Source organism: Elephas maximus, chromosome 25, assembly GCF_024166365.1.
Source record: "Elephas maximus indicus isolate mEleMax1 chromosome 25, mEleMax1 primary haplotype, whole genome shotgun sequence".
NCBI lineage: Eukaryota > Metazoa > Chordata > Mammalia > Proboscidea > Elephantidae > Elephas > Elephas maximus.
The window spans coordinates 58,347,866-58,371,517 of NC_064843.1; the positions used below are offsets into that span (position 1 = coordinate 58,347,866).

At 44.7% G+C, this 23,652-nt stretch overlaps 2 long non-coding RNA genes across 3 annotated transcripts; one reads left to right on the forward strand and one right to left on the reverse strand.

The window, feature by feature from the left end:
• Positions 1–447: 447 nt before the first annotated feature.
• Positions 448–17,795, forward strand: LOC126067724 (uncharacterized). Of its 2 annotated transcripts, none has more exons than XR_007515458.1 (3): positions 448–541; positions 12,112–12,186; positions 16,948–17,795. It is a non-coding gene; the product is annotated as an uncharacterized LOC126067724 (long non-coding RNA). The 2 variants fall into 2 exon arrangements; XR_007515457.1 differs by lacking the exon at positions 16,948–17,795 and adding an exon at positions 14,113–14,235.
• LOC126067726 (uncharacterized) lies at positions 4,851–21,394 on the reverse strand. Its single transcript, XR_007515459.1, has 3 exons — positions 21,234–21,394; positions 17,275–17,412; positions 4,851–4,955 (listed from the first exon to the last, which is right to left on the reverse strand). It is a non-coding gene; the product is annotated as an uncharacterized LOC126067726 (long non-coding RNA).
• Positions 21,395–23,652: the final 2,258 nt, after the last annotated feature.

Sequence of the window (23,652 nt, forward strand, 5' to 3'; positions counted from 1 at the left end):
CCAGGGGGCTGGTCCTCTGAGGGGGTGGGTCCTCCCAGGGGGCTGGTCCTCTGAGGGGGCAGGTCCTCCCAGGGGCGGGTCCTCTGAGGGGGCGGGGCCTCCTACGGGGCTAGTCCTCTGAGGGGGCGGGTCCTCCCAGGGGGCTGGTCCTCTGAGGGGGCCTGGCCTCCTAGGGGGCTGGTCCGCTGAGGGGGGTCCTCCCAGTGGGCTGGTCCTCTGAGGGGGCTGGTCCTCTGAGGGGGCGGGGCCTCCTATGAGGCGGGTCCTCTGAGGGGGCGGGGCCTCCCAGGAGGCTGGTCCTCTGAGGGGGTGGGGCTCCCAGGGGGCTGGTCCTCCCAGGGGGCGGGTCCTCTGAGGGGGCGGGGCCTCCCAGGGGGCTGGTCCTCTGAGGGGGCGGGGCCCGGTCTGCCTGGAAGCAGCTGGTCTGACTAGAGGAGTCAAGGCCAGACAGATGGATGCTTGGCTGGACAGCCAGACTCTGGAAGGAGGAAGAAGCAGGATGCGGAGAAGAAAAGAAAGAAAGAAGGAAAGAGGAAACAGGGTGAGAAGGAAAAGGGCGAGAGGGCAGAGCTGAGGGTAGCAGGCAAGGAGGGCAAGGGGGCATGGGGAAGGAATCCCAGCCATAGAGAAAGGGGCCATCTGGAAAATCGGGGAAGAAATGAAACCAGCCGAGAGATGCTGCTTTCCCATCACTCTCGTTTCCAGCTCATTCCCCTCAGCAACACTGTTGGTGCAGAACTCTGGTTCTGGGGCCAGAAACCTAAGCCTGAGTGTGGGAGGGGCGGAGCAGGGGTCCCAGATGAGGCAAGGCCAGCAGCAGGGCAGAAGGACACAGGGCCCCATTACTAAGCAGGCCAAAAATTCCAAAAACCAAGACCTGGGAGAGGCTGTGGAGGCCGGGGCTAAGGGTTATCAGGGAAGCCCATCGCCTGCTGCAGCTGTGAGGAGAAAGCTGACAGGCTTGGGGAAGAGGCTTGACCTGTAGAAGGAGGAGCTCCAGGGTAGAGCCGGACTAGGCCTGTGAGTCCCAGCTGTGTGCCTCCGCACGGGGGCACGCCAGGAAGGGAGTTGCAGGCGCACATCTGGGACCCAGGACACAGCGGCTTGCCTCAAAAGACTCTGAACAGGGCAGTAGGACTTGGCTGACCATCTCCACCTATGGGCTCAGGGAAGCACATCTCCTGAGGGTGCACCTTGACGTGGAGGTGGAGAAGGAGAGGTAGAAGATAGAGTCCCAGACCCCACTCCAGAGACCCTGATTCCATAGGGCTGGTGTAGGGCCTGGCGAGCTGTATTCTTTTTAGTTACCCCAAGTGATTATGAGAGTCAGCAAATTTGATAACTGTTCCTCTAATGGCCATCCAGTCGTTTCCGACTCATAGCGACCCTGTAGGCAGAGTACAACTGTCCTATAGAGTTTCCAAGGAGTACCTGCTAGATTCAAACTGCTGACCTTTTGGTTAGCTGCTGTAGCTCTTAACCACTATGCCACCAGGGTTTCCTGATCTAGAGGAAGGGTCTACAAACATTTTCTATAAAGAGGTAGATACTAAATTTTTGTTTCCGATTAAAAAAAAAATTTTTTTTTTTTTTGTGCTTTAGGTGAAAGTTTGCAAGCAAGTTAGTTTCTCATTAAACAATTAATACACATATTGTTTTGTTACATTGGCCATCAAGCTTGCAATGTGTGAACACTCTTCCCTACTCTACCTTGGGTTTCCCGTTTCCATTCCTCCAGCTTTCCTGTCCCCTCCTGCCTTCTTATCCTTGTCCCTGGGCTGGTGTGCTCATTTATTCTCTTACATATGGCTGAGCTATGGGTATTATTGGGTTTTTGCAGGGGCCTGTCAAAGCTTTGGCTGAAGGGTAAACCTCAGGAATGACTTCAGTGCTGAGTTAAAAATGTGTCCAGAGTCCATACTCTTGGGGTTTCTCCAGTCTCTCTCATACCAGTAAGTCTAGTCTTTTTTTTGTGAGTTTGAATTTTGTTCTACATTTTTCTCTAGCTCTTTCCAGGACCCTCTATTGTGATCCCTGTCAGAGCAGTCAGTGGTGGTAGCTGGGCACCATCTAGTTGTGTTGGACTCAGTCTGGTGGAGACTATAGTGCTTGTGATCCATTAGTCCTTTGGACAAATCTTTCCCTTGTGTTTTTGGTTTTCTTCATTCTCCCTTGCTCCGGATGGGGTGGGACCAATAAACATATCTTAGATGGCTGCTCACAAGCTTTTAAGACCCCAGACACTACTCACCAAAGTAGGATGTAGAACATTTTCCTTATAAACTATGTTATGCCAATTGAGATAGGTGTCCCCTGAGACCATGGTCCCCAGCCCTCAGACCAGTAACTCAGTTGTATAGATTTATCTGTGAAGCTTCCATGACTTTGCCTTGGTCAAGTTGTGCTGGCTTCCCCATTATTGTGTACTGTCTTACCCTTCGCCAAAGTTACAACTTATCTACTATTTATTATTTTTGTCTCCCCATCCTTTGCCTCCCTCGTAACCATCAAAGATTGTTTCTGTGTGTAAACCTTTTCATGAGTTTTTATAATAGTGGTCTTAGACAGTATTTATCCTTTTTTGATTGACTTATTTCACTCAGCATAATGGCCTCCAGATTCATTCATGATGTGAGATGTTTCACAGATTCATATTGTTTTTTATTGTTGTGTAGTATTCCATTGTGTGTATGTACCATTGTTTGTTCATCCATTCATCTGTTGATGGACATTTAGGTTGTTTCCATCTTTTTGCTATTGTGAATAATAAGAGAGTAAGTATTTTAGGCTTTGCAGTCCATATGTTCTCTGTGATGACTACTTAATTCTACCATTGTAGCTTAAAAACAGCCAGACAATATATAAATGAACAAGTATGGCTGTCTTTCAGTAAAACTTAATTTATGGTCACTGAAATTTGGATTTTAAATAATTTCTACATGTTATAAATATTCTTCTTCTTTTGATCCTCCCCTGCCCCCAACCATTTAAAATGTAAAAACACCCTTAGCTTAAAACAGGTGGTGGACTAGATTTGGCCGAAGGGCCATAGTTTGCCAACCCCTGATCTAGATCAGCACTACTATGAGGAAATGCATATAGAAATTAAGAGCTAGTATTTAGAAACTTTTAGAGCAATTTGACATTGCCATGACATCCAAACAAGTGTCTGGTGGCCTCATCAAACAGGGCCGTTACCTATTGACTTGTGTCCCCCCACCAAAAGATATGTTGAAGTTCTAATCCCTGTACCTGTGACCATGACCTTGTTTGGGAATAGGGTCTTTAAAGGTATTATCGGTTAGGGTAACATGAGGGTCATACTGGATGAGTGCAGGTCCTAATGCAATATGAGTGTTATCCTTATAAAAGAGGAGAAGACACACAGTGACAGGAAGACAGGGGAAGGCTGCCATGTGACACTGTAGCTGCAAGCCAGGGAACACCTGGAACTATCAGAAGTTAAGGGACAGGCATGGAACAAATTCTTCCTCAGAGCCGCAGAAGGAATCAATGTGACTGATACCCTGATTTGGACTCTAGCCTCCAGAACTGTAAGACAATAAGTCACCCACTTAATAGTGTTTTGTTCTTATAAGCCACTCACTGTAATGGCTTAAATTGTGTCCCCCAAAAATATGTGTCAACTTGGTTAGGCCATGTGTGGTTGTCTTCCATTTTGTGATTTTCCTATAAGTTATAAATCATAATCTTTGCCTGTGATTAAAAGGATTAGGGTGGTATGTAACACTTTTGCTCAGGTCACCTCCCTGATCCAATGTAGAAGGAGTTTTCCCGGGGTGTGGCATGTACCACCTTTTATCTTACAAAAGATAAAAGGAAAGGGAAGCAAGCAGAGAGTTGGGAACCTCATACCACTGAGAAAGCAGTGCAGGGAACAGAGCTTGCCCTTTGGACTTGAGGTTCCTCTGCTGAGACGCTCCCAGACCAAGGGAAGATTGATGACAAGGACCTTCCTCCAGAGCCGACAGAGAGAGGAAGGCTTCCCCTGGAGCTCACACTCTGCATTTGGACTTGTAGCCTACTAGACAGTGAGAGAATAAATTTCTCTTTGTTAAAGCCATCTGCTTGTGGTATTTCTGTTATAGCAGCACTAGATGCCTAAGACACCTACTTAGTAGAGTTTTGTATAGCAGCCCTAAAAAACCCATACAAGGGTGGAGACCAAGTTGGGTGATGGGAAACCCCATAAGATGAGTCCCAGGTGAGAGGAGCTGCTTCCTTGTCATGCACTGTAGGACAGCACGTGGTCAGTGGTGGGTTGGAAATCTTAAAAGCTGGTCCTTCACCCCAGAAGGTTTGAGAAGTTGTGATCTAAATGATTCCTTCGACCCCAGGGAGTGTCCAAATCCTCCCACTATAATCCACAATCCCCCTGAAATCGATGATCAAAACTGCAGCAGACAAAGAAACAAAACAAATTATGCATTAAAAAACTGAAAAGAATAAAAGGAAAAGTTCAATGAAGGTTCTTGGTGTGGAGTGACCATACATTTTTTTCTCTGTACTCATCTGTTTTCCAAGTTTTCATTAAAGAATATGTCTTAATTTTATAATTGAGAGATGCTTTATTAAATAAAAAGTGCCTTTTGAAAAATTCTCTGGAGAACAATTTCTCTATCTGACAACCCTTTCCAGCATCTCTCAGTCCTTCAGTCAGAAAGCTCTTTTTAATGTTTAATCCACTTCTAGAGACCTCAGAGAAGAGAAAGAAGAAAAAGAAAGACATACGTCTCCCTTTTGACAGCAGAGCTCCAATTCTTGTCATTCTTTGTTATTTTTAACATGACGTTCATGGGTGGGGCAGGGTAGATTATGGCTGGAGATGTTGTGAATGGTCCTGGAGTCCATCATCATAAGACAAGAAGCTTCCTGAGCTGAAATTCTTCATTCCAGGGACCAGAATTCCAGGGGATGTCATGGTCATTTGGGAGCTGGGAGAAGAGTATGGGAGAAGGTTCAGAGCACCACCACATACGTCTAGCAAAAAAACCCCACAACTTTGAGTGCCCAGGTGTCACAAACCTCAGTGGACCTGAGTTCAAATTCGACCACTTTTTTCACTGTGAGGGCCCTGGTAGAGCAGTCCAGTTTGCTGGGGGTAAACAGCAGTACCTACTGGCAGAGGTATCCCTGTGAGCAAGCTGACACGGGCAGGTGCTGAGGTTCTGCTCGCTCCAGCTGTCTTAATGACCTATGTCAAGGTCATTGTCACAGGCAGAAGGACAAGTCATAAACACAACATCATTGATACCTAATTGATAACCTTTGCAACTCAAGAGAAGACCTGAGCTGGAGAAGACATCATCCAAAGCTTTCTTTCTGGTCTCCAGCACTGCTTGTGACACATTTTGGGGTTCCTGCGGGGCTGCTATCCCCAACTCAGCCTCATTGCAGAGGCAACCCGGGAAGGCATCCAGAGCAAAGGATTCCCAAGCTCAAGATTTCCTTTTTTCAAGAGCTGTGCATCCAGTTCAGTAGCCACATGTGACTATTTAAAGTTTAATTAAAATTAAATGAAATTAAAAATGTAACTCCTCATTAGCACTAACCACATGCCAAGTGCTCAATAGCCACATGTAGCTGCCATCTTGGACAGCGCCGATACAGAACATTTCCACCACTACCAAAAGTTCTACCAGATAGCACTGTTCTGGTGACTTAGAGGGACTCAGAGGACACCTCTAGACAGTGGAGAGTTCTGGCCACTGGCAAAAGTGCCCTCTCCTTTCTGCAATACCATCTTTCCTATTTAAAAACAAACATTAGCGAAAGTGCCATTTGTGGCTGGGACGGTCTGGGGATGTGCCAAGAGAAGGTGGACACCTTGGTTAAGTGAGCTCCGGTGGCTCTCCAGGCACCAAGCCCTGAGGCTGAAGGAGATTTCTGCCCACTGTTTGACCGCTCTGAAAAATTGGCTATGTGGTTTCCTCAGGCTGCTGTAACAAAGGACCACAAACTGGGTGACAGACAAGAACGGAAATATATTCCCTCATAGTTCTGGAGACCAAGAGTCTGAAATCAAGCTGTTTTGATTCCTCCTGAGACTTGGAGGTAGAGTCTGTTCCGTGCCTCTCTCCTACCTTCTGCAGATCCTTGGCATTCATTGACATATAGAGGCATACTCCCATCCCTGTTCTGTCTCCACATGGCTATTTTTTCTCTGTGTCTGTTCTCCTTTTATAAGGACACCAGTCATGTAGGATTAGGGCCCACCCTACTCCAGTATGACCTCATGTTAACTGCTAGCATCTTCAAAGACTGTATTTCCAGAGAAGGCCACATTCACAGGTACAGGGGTTAGGACCTCAGCATAGCTTTTTAGGGGACACAATTGAATCCATAACAGTAGCCGATAAAAAGGCAGTGTTTCTTGTTTCTTTGACAAAATTATTTTAAGGAATTCTGGTTTCAGAATAGCTTGGGCCTATAAGCAGTGAGGACCACTGAGCCCATTGCCAGGACAACTCTGTACAGGCCAGGAAGGACTTAGGGCCCCTTCCTTCCACCCTAACTGAAGCTCTCTGTCCTCCCACCCCAGCCCCAGGCCCTCAGCCATGCTCACAGGCCTGCTGTGGCTCACCTATGGCAGGACAACCTGTTGCAGGGTGGATGTGCCCGTAGGGAAGATGAGCTTGACCTAAGTTATAAAACCCTTCTCTTGCTCCCAAATTCAGCTCTGCTTCCCCACCCTTCTCCAGAAGAAGGCCTTGCAGGGCCTTCTTTCTGTTGCAGCCCTGTTTCCTCTCCTTATGAAGTAGTTTAAACAACCTGTCCAATCTTAGATATGTTTTTATTCATTCCGCAGGGTATGTTGCTACTGCTGGCTGAGCTCCATATTCCTCAGACCTTGCGCTTCAGAGAAAGTCCCTGGGTGGAGCAAATGGTTAACACACTCAGCTGCTAACCAAGAAGTTGGAGGTTTGAGTCCACCCAGAGGCTCCTCTAAAGAAAGACACGATGACTTAATTCGAAAAAATCAGCTGTTAAAAACCCTATGGAGTGGTTGCTTATGTCATAGTTTCATGGGGATCCCAGTTAATTGGCCTAATTATGTGTTTAGTCCTTCTGTTCTACCTTTTAGTTTGTTGTGTAGAACCTGGGGTTTTAAAAGCTTACAAGCAGTCATCCAAAGCACCATAACTGGTCTCCATTTACCTGGAGCAACAGAGGAAGAAGGAAAGTTATGAATAGGAGGAGGAAATGGAATGTGTGGCTAATTGCATCCATGAACAACTGCCTCCTTTGCCATGAGACCAGAAGAACTGGATAGTACCTAGCTACCATTACTGAATATTTTGATCAAAGATTCTGTAGGATAATCCTGATCAAAAGGGGGGAAATGTAGAACAGAATTTCAAATTCTCATGGAATCCAGACTTCCTGGAGCCATGGAGGCTGGATGAACCCCTGAAACTATTGCCCTGTTGTCATCTTTAAAACTTAAACCAAAAATGTTCCCTGAAGTCTTCTTAAAACCAGACAAAAGTTTAGCTTCACTAGTAAAAAATATCTGACCCATTGGGAGCAAGGGAGAATGAAGAAAACCAAAGACACAAGGGAAAGGTTAGTCCAAAGGACTAATGAACCACAACTACCACAGCCTTTACCAGACTGAGCCCAGCACAACTAGATGGTGCTGGCTACCACCACTGACTGCTCTGACAGGGATCACAATAGAGGTTCCTGGACAGAGTTGGAGAAAAATGTAGCACAAAATTCTAACTCACAAAAAAGACCAGACTTACTGGTCTGACAGAGATTGGAGAAACCCCAGGAGTATGGCCCCTGGACACCATTTTAGCTCAGTAATTAAGTCACTCCTGAGGTTCACTCTTCAGCCAAATATTAGGCTCATAAAACAAAACAAGACTAAAGGGGCATACTACCTCGGGGGCAAGGACTAGAAGGCAGGAGGGGACAGGAAAGCTGGTAATAGGGAACCCAAAGTTGAGAAGGGAGAGCATTGACATGCCGTGGCATTGGTAACCAATGTCACAAAACAATATGTACACTTAATGAGAAGCTAGTTTGTTCTGTAAACCTCCTTCTACAGTACAATAGTAAAAAAAAAAAAAAAGAAAGAAAGAAAGAAAAAAGATATCTGTCTTGAGCATTGTGCTCTTTTAAGATCTATCTATATGGAATCAAATCGACAACAGTAACTCAAAAGATTTGATAGAAAACTTTGGGGGCAGTGAATTTATGTTAATGGGGTAGGAAGGACTTAGAAAAAGAGGGTAAGAATGGTTGCAGAACTCAAAGAATGTAGTCAATGTCACTAAATTGTGCATGTAGAAACTTTTGAATTCGTGTGTTTTGCTGTATACTCAACAACAAAATAAATAAAATTAAAAAAAAATAAGTACACAAGAAAAAAGGGCCTGTTGGTAATTGCTATGGCATATATAACTTTGAAACAACATAAAAACAGCCAAAAAATGTACATATGGGTATATACTATGTATGTAGGCATATGTGTGTGTGTGTATATATATATATATATCCCATTGCCATTGAGTCAATTTCAACTCACAGTGATCCTATAGGACAGAGTAGAACCGCCCCATAGGGTTTCCAAGGAGTGGCTGGTGGATTTGAACAGCTGAGCTTTTGATTAGCAACTTAGCTCTTAAGCACTGTGCCACCAGGGCTCCATATATGTATATACGTAGGTATATGTGTGTGTATACATAGGTGTATGCATATGTTATGTATATGCATCTGTGTGACTATATATATACAAGCACATGGGAGCCCAGTTATGAATACTTCTTAGACATAACCAAACACCTCACAGGATCGAATTTCTGGTTTTAAAGGATTAGGATCATAGTCTCGTGGGACATCTCAGTCAGTTGGCATAATAAAGTTATGTTCTACATCCTAGTTTGGTGAGTAGTGTCAGGGGTCTTAAAAGCTTGTGAGCAGCCATCTAAGATACAACTATTGCTCTCTACTGTACTCATTCGGAGCAAGAGAGAAAGAAGGAAACCAAAGACTCAAAGAAGAAACTAGCCTACAGGACAAATATTCTACATAACCATGGTCTCATCTACCCCACCACTACTGACTGTTCTAATCGGGGCCACAATAGATGGACCTGAGAGAATGAGAGAAAAATGTGGAACAGAACCTCAAATTCCTTAAAAAAAGCTACTGGACTGGTTGAAACTGGAGGACTTCCTGAGACTATTGCTCTGAGATACTCTTCAAACCTTCAACCAAAACTAACCTAAGTCACCTTGTAGGTAAATAAAAAATTGGCTCAGTGTTTATCACTCGTAAGTACTGTGCTCTTTTAAAAAGTCACCTATATGAGACCAAGCATTCAACAATTCTTTAAAACAAAGATGAGAATGTAAGGGGACAGGGAAACTAGATTAGCCGAAATGGAACAACCAGAATGGAAAAAATAAGAATGTTCATGTATTGTGAAGAATGTAGCCAATGTCACTGAACAACCTGTGTACAAATTGTTCAATGGGAACCTAAACTGCTGTGTAAACCTTCACTAAAAACACATTAAAACATTTAAAAACAAAAAAAAAAAACCTCTATGGAGGCCAGTTGTACTCTGACACACATGATGTCACCATGAGTCAGAATTGACTCAATGGCAACTGATACATTCCAGAAAGCCCCAGGTAGCACCCTCTGCAGGCCCTGCAGCTCTTCGCTTGAGCAAATCTCTGACTTCCAGGGCCTTACTGCACACAGATGTGCCTCTCAAGAAGTATGGGGGACTCACAGCTCCAGCAATTGTATACAAACACCCTACTCCCTTGCCCCTTAGGGAAATAACTTGGAGCACTGCCCCAGAGGTCCCAGTAGCGCTGAGCCTCCATTGCTGATAGTGGAAACCTGATCAATCCCACACTCTGTATTGGCTCCTTCCTCCCCTGTCTCCTTCACACTCTCCTTCCCAAATAAACCACCTACCCATGAAATTTTTTGTTTTGGGGTCTGCTTCTGGGAGAACCCAACCTCAGACAAAGACTAAAGCCCCAAGCAATTAAAAAGCAGCACAAGAAAGCTCTAGAATCAAATAGAGGTACATAATTAAGGTAAGTGTGTGTGTGATGTAGGCATTTTTCAGAGCAGGGCTTCGAACTGATTCTTTCAGTTTCAGTCATGGCCAAGGAAGCAAAACTGGAACAGACTCAAATTTTTACAATTTGGATAAACTGGAATGGGAAAAACTATGAGTCAAAGCCCTGCCAGAAACTTAATCTCCCTCTTAGAAAACAAGGGCAGCTTAAATGTTGCCTAGCAACCAAAAACACTTTCCCTTCGGATTGTGATCTGAGTTGGTAAGAGTGGTGCCCACTCAAAGAGGGTTTGAATCTGTGTCACTCTCCACAGTCCTGCCAATAATCCAGTCTAACATGTCAGGTTCCTGAAAGGGCTTACTATGCCTCTCCCGTTCCAGGGCTTTGAACTGTAATTTTGGGTTTTTTTTTTTTTTTTGAACATTTTACAGTGCTTTAGGTGAACAGAGCATATTTGTTGCCCATTCAAAAAAAAATTATAAGCATTGTTTTGTGACATTGGCTGCAAACCCTGCAATGTGTCAGCATTGTCATCCCCTCCTCCCTCATTCCCCATTTCCATTTGTCCAGTTTCCCTGTCTCTCAGTGGCTTCCTTTGCCTTAATCAAGTTGTTCTGACTTCCCCTATATTGTGTATTGCCTTTCCCTTCACCAAAGTTCACACATGTCTACTATCTAGTCAGTGGTTTCCCCTCCCTACCTCTTGCCTCCCTGGTAACCTTTGAAGATTGTTTCTTTCTACGTGTAAATCTTTTCTTGAGTTTTTATAATAGTGGTCTCATGCAATATTTGTCCTTTTGTAATTGACTTACTTCATTCCGCATAATGCCCTCCAGGTTCACCCGTATTGTGAGATGTTTCACAGATTCATCATTGTTCTTTATTGTTGCATAGTATTCCATTATGGGTATGTACCATAATTTGTTTATCCATTCATCTGTTGATGGGCATTTAGGTTGTTTCCATCTTTTTCTTATTGTGATTAATGCTGCAATGAACATAGGTATGCATATGTCTATTAGTGTGATGACTATTATTTCTCTAGGATATATTCCTAGGAGTAGGATTACTAGATCATATGGTATTTTTATTTCTAGCTTTTTAATAAAGTGCCATATTGTTTTCCATCATGGTTGTACCATTTTATTTTCCCACCAGAAGCGTATGAGAGTTCCAATCTCCCCACAACCTTCCCAGCTTTTACTGACTTCTGTTTGTTTATGAGTACCATTCTTGCAGGGGTGAGATGGTGTCTTATTGTGGTTTTGATTTGTACCTAATGGTTAATGATTGCAAGCATCTTTTAAAGTGTTTGTTGGCCACCTGAATGTCCTCTTCGGTGAAGTGTCTGTTCATGTCCTTTGCCCATTTTATGACTGGGTTGTTTGTCTTTTTGTTGTTGTGTTGTCCAAGTTTTCTATACCTTTTAGAGATTAGACTTTTATAAAATATGCTGTTGCCAAAGGTTTTTTCACAGACTGTAGATTCTGTTTTTACTCCCTTGATAAAGTCTTTTGATAAACCTAAGTATTTAATTTTTAGGAGGTCCCAGTCATCTAATTTATCTTCTGGAGTTTGTGCATGTTTGGTTATACTTGATATTCTTTTTTTTTTTTTTTTTTAGCAAGAACAACCTTACAACAATTTTTATACACTTTAGGAACAGAGATGCCAATTATACCCTTGTTCCCAGTACAATAAAACAATGTAATAAGGTACCAAATCAGAATTTCAGTTACCTTTTAGAGGTTATTATTATACAACATGGCAGCAATTTGCAGAGTCTTATGAAAACAGCTTTGTTCAAATTATACTTTCAAGGACACAGTCATATTTTTTTTCTAAATAATATTTATTGTGCTTTAAGTGAAAGTTAACAAATCAAGTCAGTCTGTCACATATAAGCTTATATACACCTTACTCCATACTCCCACTTACTCTCCCCCTAATGAGTCAGCCTGCTTCCTCCTTCCAGTCTCTCCTTTCGTGACCCTTTTGCCAGTTTCTAACCCTCTCTACCCTCCCATCTCCCCTCCAGACAGGAGATGCAGACACAGTCTAAAGTGAAGGACACAGTCATTTTAATGGAGAACAAAACGAGTAAGTTAATGATGTAAGTATTCATATGAGTTTCCCTGTTGCACAAGAAAACAAGAACAATATTATTGTGAAAGATTTAAATTTAACATCTTATCAAATCAGATTCTCTGAACTAAATTTAGAAAGGAAACAAACATTTCTTCCTCCACAGATGCAGAGAAGAGGAGATATCTCCTTTAACTCTTTTTTTAGACTCATTTGTTAATAAGAGCAAGCTCTGAAATTTCATTAGTTAGGATTATTGGGGTTAGGTGATGGGGAACAAGACTGTTGGAGTTCCAAGGAATAGTTCAAATAGAAAAGAAAATATTCTTTGATGGTTACGAGAGGGGGGAGGGAGGAAGGGTGGGAGAGGGGTATTCACTAATTAGATAGTAGATAAGAACTACTTTAGGTGATCAGAAAGACAACACACAATACAGGCGAGGTCAGCACAACTGGACTAAACCAAAAGCAAAGAAGTTTCCAGAATAAACTGAATGCTTCAAAGGCCAACGTAGCAGGGGCGGGGGTTTGGGGACCATGGTTTCAGGGGACATCTAAGTCAATTGGCGTAATAAAATCTATTAAGAAAACATTCTGCATCCCACTTTGGAGAGTGGCGTCTGGGGTCTTAAACACTAGCGACCGGCCATCTAAGATGCATCAATTGGTCTCAACCCACCTGGATCAAAGTAGAATGAAGAACACCAAAGACACAAGGTAATTACGAGCCCAAGAGACAGAAAGGACCACATAAACCAGAGACTACATTAGCCTGAGACCAGAAGAACTAGATGGTGCCCGGCTACAACAGATGCCCTGACAGGGAATGCAACAGAGAACCCCTGAGGGAGCAGGAGAGCAGTGGGATGCAGACCCCAAATTCTCATAAAAAGCCCAGACTTAGTGGTCTGACTGAGGCTAGAAGGCCTGTGGTGGTCATGGCCCCCAGACCTTCTGTTGACTCAGGACAGGAACTATTCCCAAAACCAACTCTTCAGACAGGGATTGGACTGGACAATGGGTTGGAGAGGGAGGCTGTTGAGGAGTGAGCTTCTTGAATCAGGTGGACACTTGAGACTATGTTGGCATCTCCTGCCTGGAGGGGAGATGAGAGGGTAGAAGGGGTTAGAAGCTGGCGAAACGGACACAAAAAGAGAGAGTGGAGGGAGGGAGCGGGCTGTCTCATTAGGGGGAGAGCAATTGGGAGTATGCACTAAGGTGTATATTTTACTAAGGTGTATATAGGTTTTTGTGTGAGAGACTGACTTGATTTGTAAACTTTCACTTAAACCACAATAAAAATTAAAAAAAAAAAAAAAGGACTATTGGAGTTCAGTTTAAAAAATACGGAGAATGGGCTGAATAGAGTTTTAAACAGTAGCTTTCTCCTGTATAAAAAAAAGGAAAAACCCGTTGCCTTCAAGTCGATTCAGACTCATAGCAACCCTATGGGACACAGTAGAACTGCCCCATAGGGTTTCCAAGGCTGTAAATCTGTTTGTTTGTTTGTTTTTTTAATTGTGCTTTAGGTGAAAGTTTACAGCTCAAGTTAATCTCTCACTCAAAAATTTATGCACATATTGTTTTGTGACATTTGGTTGCAATTCCTACAATGTGACAGCACACTCCCAATTTCCACCTTGGGTTCCCTGTGCCCTTTCGTCCAGTTGCTGTCCCTTCCTGTCTTCTACTCTTGCTTTTGGACAGGAGTTGCCCATTTGGTCTTGTACATTTGAGCTAAGAAGCGCACTCCTCACGTGTGTTATTTTTTGTTTTATAAGCCTGTCTACTCTTGTTCTAAAAAGTAGGCTTTGAGAATCGTTTCTGTTCTGGGTTAGTAGAGTGTCTGGAGACCGTAGTTTCAGGGGTTCCTCCAGTCTCCGTCAGACCAGTAAGTATGGTCTATTTTCGTGAATTTAAATTCTGTTCTACATTTTTCTCCTGTTCTGTCTAGGACTCTGTTGTGATCCCTATCAGAGTGGTCATCGGTGTTAGTCAGGCACCATCTGGTTCTTCTGGTCTCAGGTTGGTGGTGTCTCTCATTCATGTGGTCCTTTAGGCTAATGTTTTCCTTCTGTCTTTGGGTTTCTTCGTTCTCCTTTGCTCCTGATGGGATGGGACCAATAGATATATTTTAGATCACCACTTGCAAGTTTTTTTTTTTTAGTTCCTTTGCTCTCTTAGGTGTCTTTTTTATTTCTTATTATTGTACTTTAGATGAAGGTTTACAGAACAAACTAGCTTCTTATTAAACAATTAGCACACATATTGTTTTGTGACATTGGTTACCAACCCCACATGTCAACACTCTCCCTTCTCAACTTCGGGTTCTCTATCACCAGCTTTCCTGTCTCCTCCTGCCTTCTAGTCGTTGCCCCGGGGCTGCTGTGCCCCTTTACTCTCATTTTGTTTTGTGGGCCTGTCTAATATTTGGATAAAGGGTGAACTTCAGGAGTGACTTCAATACTGAGTTAAAATGGTGTCTGATGGCCATACTCTTGGGGTTTCTCCAGTCTCTGTCAGGCCAGTAAGTCTGGCCTTTTTCTGTGAGTTTGAATTTGTTCTACATTTTTTTTTAGCTCTATCCGGGACCCTCTATTGTGATTCCTCTCAGTGACCCCTGTGGGTTTGAAAGGAGTGAGAAAGGGTCACAACCTTCCCTCTTGGAAGGTAGATTTAGCCCCCACCCCTACAAATGGGCCTGAGTCCCCAAAGATGCCCAGCCCATTGGTATCCAATCCTTGGAAGCCTGGGCCTTATGAGTCCTCAGCTCTGCGTCAGATGAGAGGGAGACACCACAAGAGCCTGGGATAGTACCCAGAGCTTAGTAGAAACCAGAGGCTAAGGTGCTGGACACATAACAGTTGGTCCCAGGGACAGCGGGATTCCAAGGAAGGGAAGAGGTGCCACATCCTAGCTTCCTGCATGCCCTTTCGTCCCTGTGCGGGCCCATCCGATTTCACAGAAAGATCCACCTTGCTGCCTTCTCCCACCGCCCCTGGGCTTGGTCAGAGCACAGCCTCCCCTCCCACACCATTCCTACAGTACCACTGCACACCAGGCAGAGGACTCAGAACAACGGCACAGCCTCAGTGCACCCACTAGCCCTGGCTTATGTCCTCAAGTAACCGGGGGAGCAGCCACCAGCCAGTAGAAAAGTGAGAACTTTAAACTCTCTTCACTGGCTGCCTTTCAGTCGAGCGTCTGGAAAAGCATTCCTAACCAACCCGTTCTTGAGTGGAAGCTTTAGTCCATAAATGCTAATGACAGTCCCAGAGGCTAAATCAGAAAACCAAGCGTTTCCTCTCTTTGCAGATCCAAATGGTATGTCTGATTGCTGGTTGACTTTTCCAGACTGCCAACAAGGCTGCTTTCAGTGTGGCGACATGCATGGCCCTTGGGAGGCAGCTGGGTAAACAGAGCTGGCCATCTTTGAGCTTGGAAAGTGAGGCGAGTTGTGTGGTGTCTGAGAGAGGGGAGGTTGTGTGCACGGAGAATGACTTCTTGCTTGTTCTTAGCTGACGGTCCTGGAACCTTGTTCCCTCCTTTCCAGGGTCCACTGAGTACAAGAGGGAAGGAGACCAGGTAGTTCATTACCTAGCTCATTAGGTAGTTTGTTTTTTTTTAAACTTTTAATGTTAAACTAATTTTAGACCTAGAGAAAATTTAGAAGAACACTACATTAGATTCTTTACTAATGTAAACATCTTATATAACCACAGCACAATTATCCAAGAACAGAAAATTAGCATTGGTGAATTTAGTTAACATTGGTTAACTAGACTGTAGGCCTTATTCAAACTTCACCAATTTTTCCCTCTGATGCCCACCCCCCCCCCCCTTTTTTTTTTATCCAGAATCCCACATTGCAATCAGTTGTTATTTCCTCTCCTCCAGTCTGGAACAGTTCCTCAGTCTTTCCTTATCCCTAATGACTTTGACACTTTAAAATAGTACTGGCCAGGTATCTTGTAGAACGTTTCACAATTTGGGTCTGTTCAATGTTTTCTCACGATTGGAGTGAGGTTGTACCTTTTTAGGTAAGAATATCATTGAAATGATGTGTTCTTCTCATCATATCAAGGGGTTCGTGGTGTCAATATGTCTCATTACTAGTGATGTTAAGCTTGATCACTTGGTTAACTTAGTGTCCACCACGTTTCTCCACTATAAATGGAATCACACAGTAGGTATTCTTTTGTGCTTGGTTTTTGTTTGCTCAGTACAAAGTTTTTGAGATTCATCCATTTTGTTGCATGTATTATTTTTTCCTCTTCATTGCTGTATTTCCATTTGTACCTCTGAGTACAGCTGTACAGTACACAACTTATGCAGCTGAACATGGCAGCCTGTGGTCCAAGGGCTGCCTGAATCCAAATCTACAGTCTCAGATTTCTTAACCCCAGGGGATTCTACTATATGCTCTCATTTGAGAAATTCAAGGTGAAGTCCATACTCTAGAATGGCAGTATGGTATAAAGGTCATGCACACGATCTCTGAAGTCTGACTCCCGGTTCAAATCTTGTTCTTACCACCCATGAGCTAAGAAACCTCGATCAAGTTACTTCCTTACTATGGCTGTTCTATCAGTAAAATGAGTGTGCTGATGATAGTACCTGTCTCAATCAGTATTCCAAAGATTAAATATAATCGAATTAGAAGGAAATCCTTAGCACAAAGTCTGGCATATAATAAATGCTCAATAAATATTGTTATTGGTCATTTTTATTTATTAGTATTATTTATTAATAATTATTACTCTTATAAGACCGCTCACTATCTTTACAGGCTCCATCTCGGAGACATGGTTTGAAGCAGAATGTATCCCCAAAAGCAGCCAGCACACAGAAGAGTGGTCTATTGGTCCCTGAATGGCCCAGGATCATCATCAAACAAAAACACCCACAGAACAGGGATTGCAACCAATGCTACAAAACAATTTGCGTATAAATTTTGAATGACAAACTAATTTGCCCTGTAAACTTTCACCTAAAACACAATAAAATTAAAACAGAAAAAAAAAACAAAACCCCCACAGGGTCAGCTACAGTTTGTGCCCTCATTCAAACTCAAAATCCCTCCAGCAGCCAGTGCGATGGCACGAGCGGGACTCACCAGTCGGGACGCACCTCCTCACATGGGGCAGAGTGAAGACTGTAACCATCTGCGCAGCCCGTGCTTCATCTAAACAGGGCACCCCATGCTTACCTCCAGTCCGCTCTCACATGGAAACATGGTGTCTGATCAGGAATGCTAAAAAAAAGAAAAACACCAATTTTTCAAGGAATATTGAAATCTAGATTTCTGTGTGAAATATCGTATTTCTTTAGTTGTTGTTAGTTGCCATTGAGTCTGTTTTGACTCATGGCGACCTTATGTGTGTCAGAGTAGAACTGTGCTCCATAGGGTTTTCAAGGCTGTGGCCTTTTGGAAGCAGATCGCCAGGCCTCTGGGGGGGTTTGAACAGCCAAATTTTCAGCAAGCAGTCCGGCGTTTAACCATATGCACCACTCAGTACTGGCAAGTAATTGTTTTGTTTTGTTTTTGACATGTGCAAGCAAAACAAATCCAAGGGTAAGATGTGCCCTTGGGCAGTCTGTTTGCAATGTCTGACAACATGTGATTTTTTTTTTAACTTAGTGCATTTTTATTAATTAAGCTTTTTAAAATATACATTAAATAATCATGGCTTTTTCCTCAAATCTGCATGATACTTCCAGTGTGTGTCTATTTCTTATCTTCTTCTTATTATTATACTTTAGATGAATGTTTACGGAACAAACTAGATTCTCATTAAACAATTAGTACACATATTGTTTTATGACATTGGTTAACAACCCCACGACATGTCAACACTCTCCCTTCTCAACCTTGGGTTCCCTATTACCAGCTTTCCTGTGCCCTCGTGCATTCTAGTCCTTTACCCTGGGTTAGTGTGCCCCTTTACTCTCATTTTGTTTTATGGGCCTGTCTAAACTTTGGCTGAAGGGTGAATTTCAGAAGTAACTTCATTACTGAGCTAAAATGGTGTCCAGAGGCCACACTCTTGGGGTTTCTCCAGTCTCTGTCAGACCGGTAAGTCTGGTCTTTTTTGTGTGTGTGTGTGAGTTTGAATTTTGTACTGCATTTTTCTCTAGCTCTGTCCAGGACCCTGTATTGTGATCCCTGTCAGTGCTGGAAGCTGGGCACCATCTAGTTGTGCTGGACTCAGTCTGGTGGAGGCTACAGTACTTGTGATCCACTAGTTCTTTGTACTAATCTTTCCCTTGTATCTTTGGTTTTCTTCATTCTCATTTGCTCCAGATAGGGTGAGACCAGTGGAGTATCTTAGATGGCCGCTCATAAGCTTTTAAGACCCTGCGCACCGAAGTGGAATGTAGAACATTTTCTTTATAAAGTCTGTTATGCCAATTGAGCTAGATATTCCCTGAGACCATGGTCCCCACAGCCCTCAGCCCAGTAATTCGGTCCCTCAAGGAGTTTGGATGACAATGCATAATCTTACTGACTCTTTCCTGTTTTATTTATTCATATAGCTTCTAGTAATAAAAATTGTAGTTTTGTAGAGTGAGTTATTTGAAATCAGGATTGCTTTGAAGACCCAGAGCAGTGTTTCTCACAGTTTAGCTGGATCAGAACCCCCTGGAGAACTTGTTAAAACACAGGTTGCTGGGCCCCACACCCAGTTTCTGATTTAGTGGATCTGAGGTGGGGCCCAAGAATTTGTATTTTGAACAATTTCATTTCAGCCAGGTGATCCTGATGCTGCTGGTCTAGGAGCAAAAAGTGGATGCCGTAACAGGACAGGGAGGAGCCCACAGTTGGGGACTGGGGAGATCATCTACATCAAGGTCCCTGGGTCACTGTTGGTCCTGGGCTGCTGCTTTGGGTTAACCCCTGTTCTCAGTCCTGTCTGGCTCCCCTTCTGTGGTTCTGCTCCTGGTGTGTCACACAGGCGTGAATGGCAGACTCTGTGGTGGAGGCATCTTCTATGGGAAGTTTTACCCTGAAATCCTGCTGGGCCTGGGAATGAGTATTCTTGCTCCACCTTTGTAAAAAATTATATACATCTGTGAAAACACAGAACATCCAAAGCCACCACCGCTGATGCCGAGGGATTGATGGGATCTGAACCGGAAATGTAGACACCAGAAGGAGAGGCCCTGGAGCTCCCTGTGCCATTCTGGGATGAGTAGACTGAGATCCAAGGAGGTCGCCCTGCAGCCAGTCCTGGAGCCCAGGGCCTTCACTGACAGCCGAGTGCCCCCTACACTCTAAGAGATATCTGAGGGCCTGGCCCAATGCATCGTTTATAGAAACCCTCTGCAGTGGGTTGAATGGTGGCCCCATAAAGACATGTCCATGTCCTAATCCCCAGAACCTATGAATGCAGATATAATTAAGTTAAAGATCTTGAGATGAAGTCATCCTGGGTCATCCAGGTGGACCTTAATTACAATGATAGGTGTCCCTATAAGAGACACACACACAGAGGACAGACACTCGAGTGAGAAGTGGAGAAGGCCATGTGAAGAGGGAGGTAGAGATTGGAGTGATACTGCCACAATCCAAGAAATACCTGGATCCACCGGAAGCTGGAAGATGCAAGAAAAGATTATCCCCTGGAGCCTTCGGAGGGAGCAAAGTCCTGCTGACATCTTGATTTGGGGCTTCTAGCCTCCAGAAATGAGAGATAATAAATTTCTGTTGTTGTAAGCCACCAATCTTGTGGTAAATTGTTATAGCCACCACAGGAAAATAATACCAGTTGTTACTGAGTTGACTCAGACTCATGGTGACTCCATGTGTGTCAGAGTAGAACTGTGTTCCACAGGGTTTTCAATGGCTGATTTTTTGGAAGTAGATCACCAGGCCTTTCTTCCAAAGTGTCTCTGGGTGGATTCGAACCTCCAGTATTTCAATTAGCAGCCTAGCGTGTTAACGGTTTGCACTACCCAGGTTCTTCAGGAAACATACGCCTTCCATAAATAAAATACCAGCTGAATAAATGAAGAGAGAAGGCGAAGGTGCTTTTGAAGGTGACAAGTGCTGTAGAAAAAGCTTTGCCCTAAGCCTGGGATTCTCAAACCTAAGCCTGCCTCTCCAGCAACAGCAAGACCATCACTTCTGTGTTACGAGACCAAGGGCGTCATTTAGCAGCTCTTTCAAATCCTCATCCAGGAACCCTCCAAGGCCCTCGACAGAAACCCCACCTAACATGCTGGAAAACCAGTTTGGCGCACAATCCCTATTCCAATCAGTTGCCCTAAGAATTTCCAGCCTCATGCTCCATAGGTGGGCTCCATGGCTCCCATAGAGAAAAGAGCAGCAAATTCCACAGAATTCCTGCACAGCAGCAATGAGGCCAACACCCAAGTGGAAGTCAAGTGTTGGCTGGAAGGTTCACCCTACTCCCTTGCAGGGAACAGGATTCGCCTACTGGTGTGACTCTTGCCTAAGCGCCTGGTCCTGCCTTTGCTGGTTTAGGTCCAGCAGAAACCTCACTCCAAGGCTGAGAAACAACACAAGAGCTTCTCTCCAGCTGCTCCTACTGAGGAGCCAGATCTCCCTGTCGTTGGACTCAGATTCTGCTCTCCGCCGGGACACCCATCATTCGTGCTGGAACTGGTCTCCCCAAGGCCCAACCAGGCTCAGGTGGCGCCCCCTGAATTAGGAAGGCCCAGGTTCCCCTGTCAGATTGGACATGGACAGTCACCAGAAAATCAAGGAAAAGTAACTCAAAGTCTCCCAAATGCCCCAATCTCAGTTCTCGAAGGAGGCGTCGGCAGCCTCCTTCCCAGAACTCCCGCCAGGAGTCAATGCCCTAGTGACTCCACCCCACACATTCCTTCTCTCCCAGACATGGTTTACCTCATGCACTCAGAATTTCCTATTAAGAGAGGGAAAAAGTGATCTCAAGTCTCTCTCAGGAAACACTGTCAATGGCCAGAGAGAGAGTCAGAAACTCTAAGGAGCTGAGAGGAGCTCACTGCCACGTGGCTCCCCAGAAGGCTGGGGAAGCCCAGGCTCCAAGTTCATGCTCACCAAAACACTCATTTTAAAAAGAAGCTCACCTCCAGACTTTCCTTCTGTCTTCAATTCTTTAGTTATAAGCAAATATCTTGAAATTTCCTTTGGCCACAAGACATACGCCCCCTTGACAAGAACCCAACACCACCAGGCCCGTTGGCCTTGTGTCTTCCAGGGGCTTTGCCAGCCAGCAACTAGGAAAGCAGACCCTGCTACGCACGGAGTCAGAGCAGCTGCCAGCGGTTTGGGACGCTGTTTTCAGGTCAGAGAATGCCAGGGATGTTTCTACAGACAGGGCGGGCTCGTCTCCCTGCCTCCCAGCAGCCAGCACACTGTTGGCCACTAGTCTCAGCCTTACCATTAGCTTCTCAGCATGGGGACAGGACAGAGCCCTGATGGCTTTTCATTCCCTTCCTGAGGGTCCTGCTCCCTGTATCCCTGAACCCAGCATACTGGCACTTTGCCACACTCTGCAGCCACGTGAATTTTGGCTTGTTTTGAGATGGTCCAACACTGTTAGTAAAACCAACCAAAAACTAGTTTTCACCAAGTTGAATCCAACTCATGGGGACCATATGTGCCAAAGTAGAATAGCACTCTATAGGGGTTTCAATGGCTGATTTTTCAGAAGCAGATCACCAGGCCTTTCTTCCGAGGTGCTGCTGGGTGGACTCGAACCTCCACCCTTTCCGTTAGCAGCCTAGTGCCTTAACCATTTGCACCACCCAGGGTTTCCAACGTTATTAGTAGCACTCCTAAAAGTATTAGCATTTTGCTGCTCTTCATAGCACACCCACTCCCCTTTCTACTCCTTGGAACCGGGGACTGGCTGCATGCAGTCACCTCGGAGGGCTGCAGTGGCCACCTTGGCCCAGCACTGGTTGGCCGTGAGACGTAGTCCTGGCCCTTGCATTTCTCAGGCTTGGGCCAGCAGTACAAATGACGGCCTATATGCCATATGTCTAAATATTTAGAATTGGTAAATCAAGCAAACAGGCTGTTCAATAAACTCTGTGCTATGCTCCTATCTCAAAATACATATTTTCAGGAAGACCGGGGAGGCCAGGTTTGAATTCAGCCTTCTTGGTATCTGCAAAATTTGACTCCAGAATCCTGCAGCATAGGGTAAGCCCAGTCCAGGCCATGGCCCAGTGCCTTTCCTGTCCCCCATACAACTCCGTCTGGCTCTACGAGTGCCCTAAGTGCATGCAAGTGAGACCTCAGCCCTAAAGTAAGTCCAAGTTCCATCCACACTTCCACAAGGAGCTGTCTCTTGGGCACCTCTGCACCTGTATACTCTAGTCATGTGGTCACTGTTGGAGGACGAACCTAGGGAGGAGACCCACACAAACCCTGGAAGGAGGCTTGGTGGCATTTGGGCAGGAATCCAGAGTCCTGGGTACAAAAGGTTGGAGGTTCAAGTCCTTGCAGAGATGCCTTACAAGAAAGGCCAGGCAACCTACTTCTGAAAAATTAGCCATTGAAAACCCTATGGAGCAGAGGTCTACCCTGAGACACAATGGATTGTCATGAGTTAGAGTGGACTAAACAGCAACTGGGAAGGGTGTCATGGGCTCTGGGTAGGCGTGCTCCCAGGATCCCCCAGACTCTTCACCTTGTGGGTCAGAGAAAGGCCAGAGCAGAGGGCAGAGCAGGAGCTCCTGTGCCAGGGACTAGAGAGGTACTGGTGTGACCTTGGGATATTTTCTCAACCTCTCTAAGCCTCAGTTGCCTTGTCTGTAAAAAGGAGATGATAATAAGGCTCGCTCCGTGGAAGAGTATGAAGTTTGGATTAAAGCAAGTAAAATAACCAACACAGCGTCTGAAACATAACAAGCATTTCTCCAGTTTGTGGATTAGGAGTTAGGGCAGGTCTAGGCTGTTATTCTTTTGCTCCATTGGCATCTATGGTGGTCGCTCAGCTGATGGGTGGGCTGGTTTGAAAGAGCTTCATTCTTATGTCTGGTGTCTTGGTGAGGACAGCTGGAAGGCTAGACCCAGCTGGGACTATGGATCAGAATGCCTACACGTGGCCTCTCCAGCATGGCAAGCCCAGGGTAGTCACTCTCCCTAAATGGTGGGTCAAGGCTCCCAGACAGGAAGTGGAAGCTGCCAGACACTTAAGGCCTGGACCCAAAAACTACTACGGCATCACTTCTGCCATATTCTTCTGGTCAAGCTGACATACACACACAAAAAAATACGGCCTCTCTAAATTCAGAGAAGGGACATACCCCACATCTCAATGGGAAGAGTAGAAAGGAATTAGTGGTCATTTTTAATCTACTGCAGCACCCGGGTAATATTAACTATTTAAATTTTTCAAACAAGGAAGATAAAAATGGGAGGCCAGAAGAGTGGTGGGGCCATTTTGATCTGTGACAACTATGACAAGCTGCCTTGAAGGACTTGGCACCTTACTGTCCAGAGCCTCTTTCCCTTCTCCTGAATGTATCACCTTAC